Genomic DNA, 15,006 nt, shown 5'->3' with positions numbered 1-15,006 from the left:
TCTACCATTCTTTTCTTGACTTCCAGTCTAGCCTCTGGATATTATGAGAAAATATGCTTGTAAAGCTCAGTATCTTCAAGGGTCCCCTGTTACCTATGGAATAAACCCAAAATTTCCAAGCAGAAATTCTCAATGGCGTGGCCTTGACTTCTCACTGTCTTCCACAGATTAAATATTCTGATTATTCTGTTCCAAGCGTCGTTTCCAAAAGAGGCTGTGCAGCTCGTTCATATGATTTCCTTTTTTGGAACATTATTGTCTACTCTTGATTCTCTATAAATATTACTTATTTTTTTATTTTTAGACCTAACTTGAAAGAGACTTTCCTCTTTTTTTGATTTCAGAATCAGAAATAACAGCATATATGCCTTTTTTTTTTCTTTGTAGATTTATATTCAGGGACCACAAGTATTTCAGCTTTGTTTTCTTCACAATATTTAGAATTGTGCTTTGCATTCTGTTGGATCTCAATTTGTTTATTTGTCTCCATTATTTTTGCTGTACAACAAATATGCCAAGATTCAGTAGCTTAAACCAACTCATTTATTATGCTCACAGAATCTGAGGTCAGGAATCCAGGCAGAGCACAGGGTGAGCCCATCTGTGTTTCACAATGTTTGGGTCTTCATCCGGGAAGGCTAAAGGGCTGTGGGTTTCATCCAATCATATGTGGATTCTGGCTGGTGTGACTCAAAGACAAAGACTGCCAGCCAAAGCATCTCCATGTGACTTGACTTTTCCACAGCATGGTGGCTTCAGGGAAGTCAGACTTCTTATTGTAGTTCTGGTCTCTAAGGGGAAGTGTTCAGCAAACATAGAGAAAGTCCCAGTGTCCTTTATGGCCCTTCTCAGAAACCACTGAGCATCACTTCTGCTTCACTCTATGAGTAGAAGCAGTGACAACTCTTCCAGATTCCAGGCCAGGGCACACAGACCCTGCCTATTGTGGAAAATGGGAGGAATATCAAAGAATTTTGGAGCAATGTTTTGAAATTCTACACTTGCATTGTACATATGGCTACTTTTAACGTACAAAAAAACTTCGTGAAACGATCATGGACAAGCTCTTGTATTTCTGATAACAGAAATCAGATTTTTTTTTCTTGTGTTGATGGCTATTTCTGTAGCGCAGCAGAAATAGAACAGCTTGGACTTGGGAGTAAGACAAGCCTGAGTTCAAATCCTGGTTGTGTAGTTCATCAGTATGTGCCACTGTACAAATCATTCAACACATTTAAGCCTCTGATCATTCAGTTATGCCCCGGAGATAACAATATCTCAAATAACTGAGATGAGGATGAAATACAATAATGCACACAAAATAAAATGCGTGAAACATAGTTGGCCCTAAATAAACAATAATTTCCTTTGGCCTTTCTCCATCCAAATCAAGCCTGCAGTTATCTTCATATAAACATCTAGAATATAAATATTCGAATAAGAAGATGGTATTTGAATTCCTTGTGTAGAATAGGTAAGTAATTTACAGGAATGCTAGGCAAAGGCAAGAAAGATGTGACAAAACTTGGTTAGGTGACCTTAGTTTTATGGTCTGGAGTTTAGTGGCTAGAGGAAGGGAGAAGAGATAAGCCCAGGGAAGTACGCATGGGGACAATTTAAATTACGATTTCTATTTTTCTATCATGTTTTTCTTTTGCTATCTTTATCCCAATAGATAGTAACAACGGTAATTCTCTAGTCCTTTCTGTAAGTAACATGGCAGGGAATCTCCTCAGTGACCATAATGCTGAACAGCTGAGTTTTCTCATTGTCCCCCCTATTAGATCCTTCACCTCACAACTCTGTGAGAAGAGCAGCTGCAGGGTGCAATGAATATTAATCTGAAAGCAGCAGGCTGATCAGGGAAGGAATATACCATCTAGAGACACCCAGGAGGAAAATGACTCCAATTAATGTGACAGCTTATGATTATTTATGTTATTATTTTTGTTATTTATTTCTTTTAAAGGGATTGATTGCTTCATTTGAAACTGGAAGCAAATAAATTTAGCCAGTAAGGGGAGAATTGAATAATGGTTCTGGAAGATGTATTTCAAGTGGTGCTATGAAGGTTTTTAATTATTCAGGGTTGGATCTATCATGGAGCACCCAGAGAGACCCTGTTTAACTCCCCACAGGAGGGAGATTGCCTTTTAACAGGATTAGTCAGCATCATCACCAAAGTCACATTGTGTACTCATTATGCTATGTGTATATGATAATTACGCTGCACCTGTATAGGATTCAGAAATATGTATGGACAAATTCTATCTATATATGCATATTGGTGATATATATTATATATAAAATATATAATATATAAAATATATATATGGGTTGGTAGATTATATGCTAAGATAATATAAGTGTTAATAGTGCTTAATCTGTGCCAGACTGTATTCGTTCATTTTCACACTGCTATAAATAACTTCCCTGAGACTGGGCAATTTATAAAGGAAAGAGGCTTAATTAACCCACAGTTCCATATGGCTGGGGAGGCCTCAGGAAACTTACAATCACAGTGGAAGGCAAAGGGAAAGCAGACACCTTCATAAGGCAACAGGAGAGAGAAGCATGTGAAGGAGAAACTGTCAAACACTTACAAAACCATCAGATCTCATGAAAACTCACTCTCATGAGAAGAGCATGGGGGAAACTGCCCCCATGATCCAATCACCTCCCTCCCTACACGCGGGGATTACAGTTCAAGATAAGATTTGGGTGGGGACACAGGGCCAAACCATATCACAGACTTTATATATATATTAACACATTTAATTCTTACAATAACGCTAAGAGGTATATTCTATTGTCATCCCTATTTTTCAAAAGGGAAACTGACACACAGATATTAAGTACCTCGCTTATGGTTACGCAGATCACAAGTGGCAGAACTGGGATTCAAACACAAGCAGTTTGGTTTAAAAAAAAAGTGCATCTCTACATATTTTATATATGCACACACACTTACATACGTATGTGTAGTTGGGTTATTTTATGAATAAATATATAACAATGTAGATGAGACACAGATAAAGTTAGATCGAAAAATATAGATGTGGACACTAGGATACGTCCCTTCTGCTTCTGTGACCTCAGTGTTCTGTAGTAACTTAAAATAGACACTTGAAATAGATCACTAGAGCAGAAGATTTTTAATAATATTTTATTGGTCATAAGACATTTAATATGTCTCATGAGTCAGGAAGTGAACTAGTTCAAGTTTGAAGCTAAGACAAAATAAACAAAACACAGATTTTATAGTCTCTGAAATTGAAACAAATTTCCATCTTTTTACTCTAGTTTCTCCTCCTTTCAGCCTATCAACCTTTTAAAAAATATAGAAGACCTTCAGGCGATTCTGTTTAATTTTTCAAGATTTATACCTCCACCAATAAGTTTAGCATTATAACTTACAGAAAAAAATTTTCTAATATGCATGCACCCTTGGCATTAAGTCTTCTCAAGGGTTATAAAATGCCATGGTTAGTTATCCACCATGTCTACATAGACTGCATGAAGGCAACAATGCTAGACAGTCATTAGATCTTAAAATACAAGTGTGGCTATTAGGATACATTCCCTCTGCTTCTATGACCTTAGGGTCATAGAGAGCTTGCGAAGAGAGAGTAAGCATGAAAATATCCCATTTGATTTATTCAGCTGCTTTAGAGCTTATTTCTTTAAGATTATTAACATTGTACTACAACAAGCATTGGAATTTAAAAAGGATTCCTTAGAACTGTTCCACCTGAAGTGAGAAGCTGAGTATTTGTCCTTCAACTCTTACATATCATTGACAGACAGCTATTTCTTGGGAATATCAAACCCTGCAATCCTTGTGTGTCTATCACCAGCCCAGAATGCCAGAGAAAGCCCTCAAGTGCTTGTTTTTGGAAGCCACAGGTAGTATGGGATTGGTGGGTCTTGAGGAGATGTGGGTGAGGTGTTAACAGCATCTGCTACAGATATTCTGCAGCACTTTCCATTCCTGCACAATGCTCAGTCATCACAAAGAGTATTTGAAGTACATATTGGCCCTCCCTTTGGAGAAATGTCATCTTATTAACATTAACATCTTACACGTGTTTTCCCATGAATTAGCTCATTTCTTAAGAGAATAGAGTTAATGACATGAAGTCTAAATACTTTAAGTGTGTTGCTCAAAAACAAATAACAAATGAACTATTAGAACTCAGATGATCCAAGCCAAGGGTGCCCACATGACGCTTCTCGAGAAACTGAGGAATTTTCTTTAGTTAAGACTGTACCAGGGTCCCATCTTCTTAACCAGCAAGGTAGGGTGTTTTCAGAAACTAGTGTTACTTGGTGCAGAACATTCTCAAAAGCAACAACAAAAACTGTCTCAGGAAAGTTTCAAGGAAAGAAGAATGTAATTAACATCTGGTGGAAGTCAATTAAGGATCTCTAGTGTAAACGCAATGAGGTGATATGGATATTACATTGGGTTGAGGAGGCAGAGACCTGGTCCTAATGTAGTGTCTGCCATCAACCAGCTGTGTGACATGGATTAAATCACTTGTCCTCAGGAAACCTGAGGTCCTAATTTATAAATAAAGCTCTTTGTGCTTAAATTGTATTTTGAGACTCTGAGGAGGGAAGTAACATTACATTTAAGGAGTACATTGCCTTACAAGTTTGGATGGTTATATGCATTTTGAGAGAACCAGGCACTTCGGGGTATTAATACAGAACGCTTTGGGTAGTTAGACTTTTGTATGCTGGTTGAACCTCATAAAATGCCACATGCCTAATCTCTCTTCCTCTCTGTTCTCCCCTCTTTCTTTTTCCTCATCCTGCTCTCTCCTTGGCTTAATGTTCTTGTCTCCTGGTTCCATACCAGTGAAAGAGAACCACAATATTGCCTTCTCACCCACTTTGGCCATCATAATGGCATTTCTTCATGTAAAATGATTACACATCCAATTAAAGTGAACACCTGGAGGAAATAATAGCTGGACTACTCAATAATTTTACGTTATGCTGAAAAAATAATTATTTTCAGTTTACTTAAATAGAAATAATGTGTAATGGGTTCAAAGTCAGTCTGGCAATTTGCCTACAAACTTTTTTCAGACAGTAAATTACAGAAGCAGTGGATCATCACACATGCCCATCAGCTCACTAATAGAGAGAAGCCAATGACAATTTAGGGAGAAAATAACCAAAATATATATCACATTTATTCTATTCATAACAAATCATTTTTTAACACTTATTTTTTTCCCTAGTTAAGTTTCAATTTATCTGGGACTCTGTCAGGATGACAAACTCATTTAGAATCCATGACGACAGCTGACAGAAAGTGCATTAAAAATTAGATTTTGAATTCAAAGAATGAAAGCTTTAAATCACTACAGTCAAGTCAGTGGGACAAGATTGATACCAGATGCTATTTTGTTCATATTATTAAGGAAGCATTCCAGCCTTGAAGAGACCTTGTCACTACACAGCTTCTGTCTATGTAAATAAGAATGAAGTGAGTATATCTGTTGTCAATGATAGAAACAGCCATCCAGTGCCTCAAAGCAACAGGCTGGTTCATTCGAGGAGAATGCTGAAAGTTACAAGAACACTGAAAGGTCATATATGCCCAATTCCCTCATCATGTGTACGGGAGGACTGAAATCCCATAGGAGAAGGTTAGCAGGTGTAATATACACACATGAACTCTTTAATTTAAATTGAGTGGTCTGAGTAAGGGCTAAGCCACTCTCTTGACAGGGGTTTTGGGCAAGTCACTGGACAACCCTGGGCATCATTGTAGAGAATATTCATTTACCCTATGTGTGTTTTTAGTCTGTTCAGCAGCCATTCCACCCTCCTTCAGCACCTCACTTTACTCTTTGAGAACTACAGAAATCTTGAATTGCCTGTGCTTTTTATTATTATTATTTTAATTTGGGTTTTAATTATGTACATAAATAGCAACATGAGTACGAGGAGTTCTAAGGTGTGTACATGATCTCTAGGTGAAAGGATTTCAGATTAGTTTGCTTGTAGGATGGTACCACCCAAAATAACAGAGATCTGGTCTAGTATTTCCTGAAGAAGAAAGCCAATTTAATACATACAATACTGACTTCTCTGCCATTTTTCTGTAGAAATACTGATTTACTCTATGGAGTTTCCAATGTTTACCTACAACTGATTAAGATGGGCAAAGCGTGGAGTTTTCTACTTAGTTCCAGGTGAATTCTTCACGTTTCCTGGCTTTTGAAAGTTCTCCTTCCAAAATGTTAAACCCCAGTCATATAATCTCTCTCCACTGACCTGGGCAAACACGATAGTTTGTTGTGGATAATAGAGGGAGGCAGCTAATCCCACGAAACCAGGCGGATACGCTAGCTTCTTTATTTTTGAACCTCTAGCCAAAAGGAGTTCAATAAGGTCAGCAAAACCACTAACACCAAGTCTCGGAAAAAGTCCAGGAGGTGCATTTTGGAGACAGTATAGCTGTCTAACCCCCATTGAACCGAACTTTGCATCTTGGGCTTACTTTGGGAGTACGTGTCCTGACACCAGCTTGTGCATGGCTCGCAATAAGTGTCGGAGCTGTGAGATGCTTTCTTCAAGCGGGTTCCTTGACTCCTCCACACACTGCGATTCACCCTCAGGAACTGAGTAGAGTGAAAGCTCCTCAATTTTCACAGAAGTTTTGGAAGTTGAGTCTTTTTTCGGTGCTGCACAGACTTTGAAGGTGAACAAGCTCACGCTGGCTGGCCTCACGGACCCCTCGGAATTACGTCGAACGTGACGCTGGCAGCTGTGGCTCCTGAAGGGTCACCCCAACCTCGGCCACGCCCACAACAGAGAGGTGGCTACGGAGGCCCGGTAGGGCCTTGATTTCACCAACTGCAAGCAAGCCGTGGTGCGAGTGACGGCAGTAGGGCAAACTCGGTGCAGCGAAGACTTAGTTCAGTCACTCCTGCCTGTGCTCTTGACGGGACTTTCTTTTTTCTTTTTTTTTTGAGACGGAGTCTCGCTCTGTCGCCCAGGCTGGAGTGCAGTGGTCTTGACGGGACTTTCAGTTCAGGTATCCTGCCCTCCTCTGGCACACAATGTTAATTGTTTCCACAAACTAAGTTCACCAGTCTCTCTGTACAGGAAAATGAAGTCCTGAGCGAAGTGACACAAGTGTGGAAAAGGTTTAGAACTGATGTATTCTGGTAGTCACCCCCAAAGCGCTATCCATTTGTCCTGGTTACTACACCTCCAAAATTCCAATGTCTGAATTTTGCAATGTTTGTATTCTCTTTCCAATATCTGATTGTTTACGTTCTCCTTCCGTTCTATGAGCTGCCTACGAACCTTCCACTAACACCCATTTTTAAGTTAATTGCAGTGGTCTCTGTTGCTTGCAATCAAAAACAAATCTGATATATTGTACGTGTGAAACTGTAACTAATGTATTGTGCATGTAAAATGGAAATAATTATACTTCACTCATAAAGGTGGTATCAGGTTTTTTTTTTTTTTTGAGATGGAGTTTTGCTCTTTTTGCCCAGGCTGGAGTGCAATGGCACCATCTCGGCTCACCGCAACCTCCGCTTCCCGGGTTCAAGTGATTATCGTGCCTCAGCCTCCTGAGTAGCGGGGATTACAGGTATGTGACACCACGCCCGGCTAATTTTGTATTTTTACTGGAGATGAGGTTTCTCCATGTTGGTCAGGCTGGTCTCGAACTCCTGACCTTAGGTGATCTGCCCACCTCGGCCTCCCAAGGTGCTGGGATTACAGGCATGGGCCACCTCACCCGGCCCAGTTTTCTAAAATGTATAAAATAATGTATATTAAAACTACTGGCTTGGAGAATAAAACTTAAGAGGAACCCGGTAAGTATTGTTTGCTTGGTTTTTAAGATCCTTCCTATGTATTCTCATCTGTATTCCTGGATTCTGCTGAGATGCTCAATGGATCCATGAGTCACATGCTTAATCTCCTCCAAGAACTCTCTGGGTGAGAGCATACGCTCTCCTTTTGGTCTTTTTGAGACGCTGAGTAATAGTTGTTTAACCACACCCTTGACTTTCTCTTCAAAACACATTTTCCTAAGAATACATCTAGTTTTAGCTTCTTTTGCAAAATGAATAAGCAGAGAATTTCCCAAATCATGAAATCCTGGTTTTTGTTTGATAGTCTTCCTCAATTTATCTCCCTCCTCTCTTGCATTTTATTATAAGCAGCAAGAAGAAATCTGACCGTACTTTCAACATGTTGCCTAAAATGTTCAGAAAAACAGCCAAGTTATTTGCTTACAAGTTATGCTTCCACATAATTGTAGGACAGAATTCAGCTAGGCTTTCTCTTACTATATTATAAGGGTCTCTTCTCCTCCCCAGATCAAGTTCCTTATTTTTTTCTGAGCCCTCAACAGCAAAGCCTTTAATGTGCATCTACCAATATTCTGTTGTTGGTAATATACATATACTTTAAGATGATAGAGACTTTCTCTCCTATTCTCTTAACTTACTCCTGAGCCCTCATCAACAGGGCCTATAATACACATTTTTCTACCAGTAGTCTGTTTAAAGCAGTATAGGCTTTTCCTTTTTAGTACCTCAAAATTTTTTGAGCCTCTACCTATTACTCAATTCCAAGGCCATGTTCACATTTTTAGGTATTTGTTACAAGATTTTTAAAGACAGTTTTTAGGTATTTAGTTAAATATAACATTTTAGATACTTGTTCCAGGTTTTAGATAGGTAGTTTTTAGGTACCAAAATCTGTATGTTTCCCATGACTCATAACAAATTATCACAAATTTGGTGGCTTAAAACAATTCTTCTCTCAAAGTTCTAGAGATCTAATATCTGAAATCGATATCACTAAGCTGAAATCAAGGTATCAGTAGGGTTACACTCCCTCTGGAAGCTCTAAATGATAATCAGTTTCTTGCCTCTACCAGCTTCTGGTGGCTGCCAGCCTTTCTTGGCTTGTGGCCATATACATCTAATCTCTGTCTCTGCAGCTACATTTCCTTCTCCTTCTGTGTCAAACCTCCTTCTCATGAAGACACATGTGGATTACACTGAAAGCCCACTTGGATTATCCCAGATAATCCCCCCATTCTAAGATCTTTAATGTAATCAAATCCACAACATCCTTTTCTACCACGTAGGGTGACATTCACAGGTTCCAGATGGTAGGATGTGGATACATTTTGGGGGTCATTATTTAGCTTACCACATGCTTCTTCTCTTTTTCTGGTTTTGCCTTTTCCAACTCTGTACAAAGTTATCTGTGTAACAGGCCTCAGTGTGACATTCTGGAAACTTTAAAATTTAGCTGACTAAAATAATTTCATGTAGGAGAATATATGACATTGAAATTTAAATTTTGTTCAAGGGGCTTTATTTACTCTGTTAATAGTAACTTTTTAAATATAGAACCAGATGGTGATTCAACACACACACATACAAATACACACACATCTGCCTGTTAGCATAATGTAAATCTTCCACTTACAATTAGAATTTTACAAAAATCAGTTGAGGACATGCATTAATCTATAGTAAATCTGGCAGGAGTTCTTCAATACAAGATTTTATATGAAGATGGAAATGTTTATTTAGTTTGAAATGAACCAAACCAATCTGTACAGAAGAAACAACATAGAATTTTACTATTCCATATAATTGAGCATTATTATTATGTTCAAATACTGTAAAGGATTAAGAAGTGAATTCCAGTATTTTTCCAATTCTTTTCTTTCTAAATAGTTGATGTACATTCTTAACCTATTTTAGCTATTAAATTGTTTTTCTCTATTATTCCAGGTTTCTCTTCATCTCTTTTGATCCTCAGTCTGTACATCCGAGTCTTTTGTCCCATAGTTTTTAACATGAAGTGTATACATTATTTGGCATTGCTGCTGTAAAAAATCATCACAAATGTAGTGGCTTTAAACAACCCAAATTTACACTCTTGCAGTTCTAGAGGTCAGAAATCTAAAATGGGTTAGCAGGGCTGTGCTATTTCTGTGGTCTCAAGAGATAATTCATTCCCTTGCCTTCTCTATCTTCCAGAAGCTTCCTGCACTTGTTGATTTATGGCCCCAACTTTCTTCCAGCAGCATAGTATCTTCCAATCTTTGTCTTTCTTTGCCCAACACATCACTTTTTTCTGACTCTAATCCTCTCCCCGCAACCCTGTGATTACAGTGGGCCCATGGGCATAATCCAGGTTAATCTCTCCATCCAAGATTCTTAAATCAGTCACATATGCAAAGTACCTTTTATCATGTGTGGTAAAATATTCATTGGTTCTGAGACTAGGATTAAAACATCTTTGGGGGTGGGACACTATTCAGGCTACATGAAGCTTGCCAGAATTCAAATCCATGTCTTTGTTACTATTTGCAAAAAATCTTCAATGTTTGCGATCACTAATGGTCAAAACTGCATTGTTTGGTTTGTGCAATGAATAACTTTCAAGTGGAATCTGAGACAAAAATTGGACCTTTCATTTGATAGAAGCATAGGATCCATGACTCTCATAGTGTAAGATAAGTAAACATTCATCTTAATTGCAATACATTTCTGACTTCTGTTTTAGTACTGCATGACCCAGAATGTGTGGGCTATTTATACCCTTTTGGTGAGAGGCAGAGCAAAGAAAAGGAGGGCAATATTTGAAGCAGAGGGAGCCCTCTTGCCCTGGTTAAGTTAAGAAGAAATGAACAAGGAACTCAGGGCAAGATCAAGAGAGGTGATTCATCACCTGGCCTTCAACTAGAAAGGAGAAGATAGTCCTTTCTAGTGGAGTAGTGGAATGAACATGACAGAGCTCCCAGGTGTGCAATTCTTTTAGCAAGCTGGTAGTATTAGTCAACTCACTTCACCTCTCTGGGTGAAGAGGTGAGCTCAGCTCATCAACCTCTAAAATCTTAACCAGTAGTAACTCTGAAGGATTAGCCTTGACATTTACTGATGTTGCCTCTCTTGCTTAATATTTTATAGTAATGAAAATATTAGTTTGTAAGTACTGGGGAGAAATGTATTTTAACAACTAACAGAATTGCTACTTCTGAGAAAGTGGTAGAGAGGGATTTATCAAAGTCATCTTGCTTATAACAATAAGAAATGTCAGCAGAGGAAAAAAGTGAATAAAACAGTTAAGTATTTTGTAATCTGAGGCTGAAAGATGCTGCCTCAGTAGTGACGATTCATATTAAGGAAAAATTCTTCTCTTCCAAATCCCATCAGACAACATTACATGTTCTGCACAGATTTTTACTGCTTACATGACTATATTTAATGGAAAATACGCAATTACTGGAAAACACTGAGTGACTTGGGGCTTACGGAATGTGTTCTTTGCTGGCAATGAGAAATAAAAAGCAGTGCTTTCAACTGTGAGGGGAAATTGCTTTAGTATTGTTGAGGTTCTAGAGTGTCATTGTGTAGCATTTTATATAAACATTTATTTGTTTCATTTTATTTGTTCCTTCATTTAGTCAATCAGCAAATATTTATTAAGTGGATAGGCCCCACACTACACTGAATGTTAAACAAGATATAATGAACTAGATATAAACCCTATCTTTTGGGAATTTATTGTCTATCTGGAATAAATAGGTATAGCCACAACTAATGAGGAAACAAGGCATAAGGTATTATTTGCCACATGAACCATACAGAAGTATAGATAGATTATCTCTATGCATAGGACTCAACAGTATTGAGTAAGTTACATGTAAAGTACTTAAAATAATATCTGCCCCAAACTAGTCTATGTTCTTGGAAATCAGAGTAACAGTTACCTTTGGGAATGGAAGAAGGAATATGATTTTTTAAAAAAGGAGCAACAGGAGATTTCTGAGATTTTGGTAACATTCTGTTTCTTGTTCTGGATGCTAGTTACAGTGCTATGTTTTCTTTGTAAAAATTCAATAAGCTGTATACTTATTTTATTTTTACTTATATATTGTTTTAAAAATCAAAAAAAGTTTTGAAAAGCAGTGCTTCCATCATGGTATGTTCAAAACAAATATTTGTTATACTCAAATCGCAACTCTTAGAAACTCAAAGTGAAGCAGGGAAGGTTCTTGGCTTCACTCAGGAAGAAATTCAAGAACAAACTGGTGGTAAAAAAAACAGCTTTATTGAGGTGGACAGCAGTGTTACAGTTCTGTGAGCTCCTGCAGAGCAAGGTTATTCCATAGGCAGTCATATTTATACCCCCTTTTATGGACACGTTAATTAAGGGGCTGGTTATTCAGAAAAGGCTAGAAAGTAGGCAGTAACCTCCAGGTGTTGCCATGGCAATGGCAAACTGTCATGGTGCTGGTGGGCATGTCTTATGAAAAGGTACTTTCAGTTCCTCTTTCCAGTTTCTGCCAGTCTCCAACCTGGTCCCCAATCGAGTCTCACCTACCTCCTGCCTCAAAATGTGGGGAATAATCACTTCTGACTGCAGCAATAGGCAGTGATTTCAGGGAACAGGCCACTTCAACCAGATTCTCAAGATCAGTTGGATTATGTGCATACAAAAATAGGTGTAGAACTTCTGGTTTTAAAAAGTGTGCCACATATTCAGGAAAGCATAATGATTCGGGGTGTGGACTGTGAAGTCAGATCTCAGTCTGAATACCAGCCCTATAGTTACCTGAAAAGGGTCCTGCTTCAGACCTCATGAGGGAGAGAGTTCTTGGATTTCATGGAAGAAAGAATTTTGGGGTGAGTCCAGAGTAAAGTGAAAGCAAGTTTATTAAGTAAGTAAAGAAACAGAAGAATGGCAACTCCGTAAGCAGAGCAGTACTGAAGGCTAGTTGGCTATGTTTATGGTTATTTCATCATATGCTAAACAAGTGGTGGATTATTTAATGAGTTTTCTGGGAAAGGGAATGAGGATTTCCCAGAACTAAGGATTCGCCTTCCATTTAGACCATGTAAGGGTAACTTCTGGATGTAGTAGCCATGGCATTTGTAAACTGTCATGGCACTGGTGGGTGTCTTTTGGCATGCTAATGCATTATAATTAGGTATAATACACAATAATTAGTGTGCAGTGAGGATGGCCAGAGGTCACTTTCGTCGCCATCTTGGTTTTGGGGGGTTTCTCCAGCCTTCTTTACTGCATCCTGCTTTATCAGAGGGGTCTTTGTGACCTGTATCTTATCCTGTAACTAAGAATGCCTAATGTCTTAGGAATGCAGCCCAGTAGGTCTCAGCCTCATTTTACCCAGCTTCCACTCAAAATAGGAGTCAGTCTGCTTCTAATGCCTCTGACACTATGGTTTAATCTATTTTCATGCAAACTACTCAAACTTTTTGAAGCAATTTTCTCATCTGTAAAGTGGGGATAAATGTCCCTACTTCACTGGATTATTATGATATCTAAATGAAATAGCCCATACAGTGTCTTTGTCATAGAAATAAGAGCATTAGAAAAACTCAAGAAATGTGATGATGATGTAATACAATGACTTCTGCCTGAGCTGATAAACGTAAGGTTTATACTGGGTATTGATAAATCTCAGTTTCTCCTAAGGTGGTTTAATTCATGTAGCCTATAGATCTTATTTTTTTCACGAACTTTAAGACATTAGGTTATTAATTAGTACCAACAGACTTTAGAGGTACTGAAATGAAAAAATATTGTGAGATTGTATATTCATTTTTTCTACTTTTATTTTATTTCTAATAATCATTAACATTATATTTTGTGTTCTATTTTTATCTTATCTGGTACTATATTTCTGAACTTCATTTTAATTAAATAAAAGTAGTAATAGTAATTACTACAAATTTTCAATTTCCTTTGAAATTTAAAATATTACAAAAAAGCATATGCATATCTTGGTATGAAATTGTACTCAACATTTCAAGGCCAGAGTGTATTATTCATTACAAACAACAACAAAAAGCTAATGGGAAAAACAACTGGAATCCATTGAAGTTGAGTTATCAGAACATATTTCACAAGAGAGCGTGTACTAGAACTATGGTATGATGATCAGAAATACTGCATCTGCCGTTCTTGATTTGCGTAAAAATCAGCATAAAAGAAACTTCAGTTAGTTCATTTGGTCATTCATTCACCCAACACTAGTCAGTGAATATCTGCTCACATTTGTGGCTCAGGCACTAGAGGTAACATGGTACAGATTACAGATACTTTCCCAGACTCCTCCAGCCAATACCTGCTCTTTGGAGGCACACTGACCTTCTTGTTATTCCAAGGTCTTCTCACATGTTTGTGCAATTGTCTCTACTTGGAATGCCTTTGCTGTCTTTCCGATTAACCTTCTCCCTGTAGATCTCCCTTCCCTTCTATTCAAATATAACTGGCATACCTGTTTTTCTACACTGAGTATGTATGCTTCTATTCTGCCTTTGCTCAACCCTACCTCTATGTACTCAGATTCATGGTCCAGACTTTTCTTTCCTGCCCCAGTGCTCAGAAGTCTGATTCCAAGTGCTTCCCCCATTTCCCTACTCTTGGTTTATGTCATTTGTTTGGGCTAAGACTATGGCACCCAGAAAAAAATCACAAGTTGTGGGATGCAGGAGTCGGTGGAAGAGGAGGCCATTCCTTCCTGTGCTCTACCTATTTTAAGCTTTGTTCCTGGCATGGCTGTGTCCTTCCGTGGCCCCTTTCCTGTTACACAGCCTTTCCTCCATGGCTGCAGTTCACATTGTGCTCCAGTAACTCTCCATTTTTTCTTGCTCTTTTTGTGATGTCTTGTTTTTATTATTTTTTAAATTTAATTTTATTTTAAGTTCTGGGATACATGTACAGGATGTGCAGGATGTGCAGATTCATTACGTAGGTAAATGTGTGCTATGGTGGTTTGCTGCACCTATCAACCCATCACCTAGGTGTTAAACCCCACATGCATTAACTACTTATGCTGATGCTCTCCCTCCCCCCGTCCCCCAATCGACAGGCCTCAGTGTGTGTGTTGTTCCCCTCCCTGTGTCTATGTATCCTCATTGTTCAGCTCCCACTTATAAGTGAGAACATGTGGTGTGTGGTTTT

General features: G+C 38.3%; 1 pseudogene; it reads right to left on the bottom strand.

The window, feature by feature from the left end:
• Positions 1–6,198: 6,198 nt before the first annotated feature.
• LOC104674000 lies at positions 6,199–14,455 on the bottom strand (annotated as a pseudogene).
• Between the last annotated feature and the right edge of the window lie 551 nt (positions 14,456–15,006).

This window comes from Rhinopithecus roxellana, chromosome 20 (assembly GCF_007565055.1).
Source record: "Rhinopithecus roxellana isolate Shanxi Qingling chromosome 20, ASM756505v1, whole genome shotgun sequence".
In the NCBI taxonomy this organism is placed as follows: Eukaryota; Metazoa; Chordata; class Mammalia; order Primates; family Cercopithecidae; genus Rhinopithecus; species Rhinopithecus roxellana.
The sequence above is the reverse complement of the archived record's forward strand: the minus strand, read 5'-3'. Positions and strand labels throughout refer to the sequence as shown.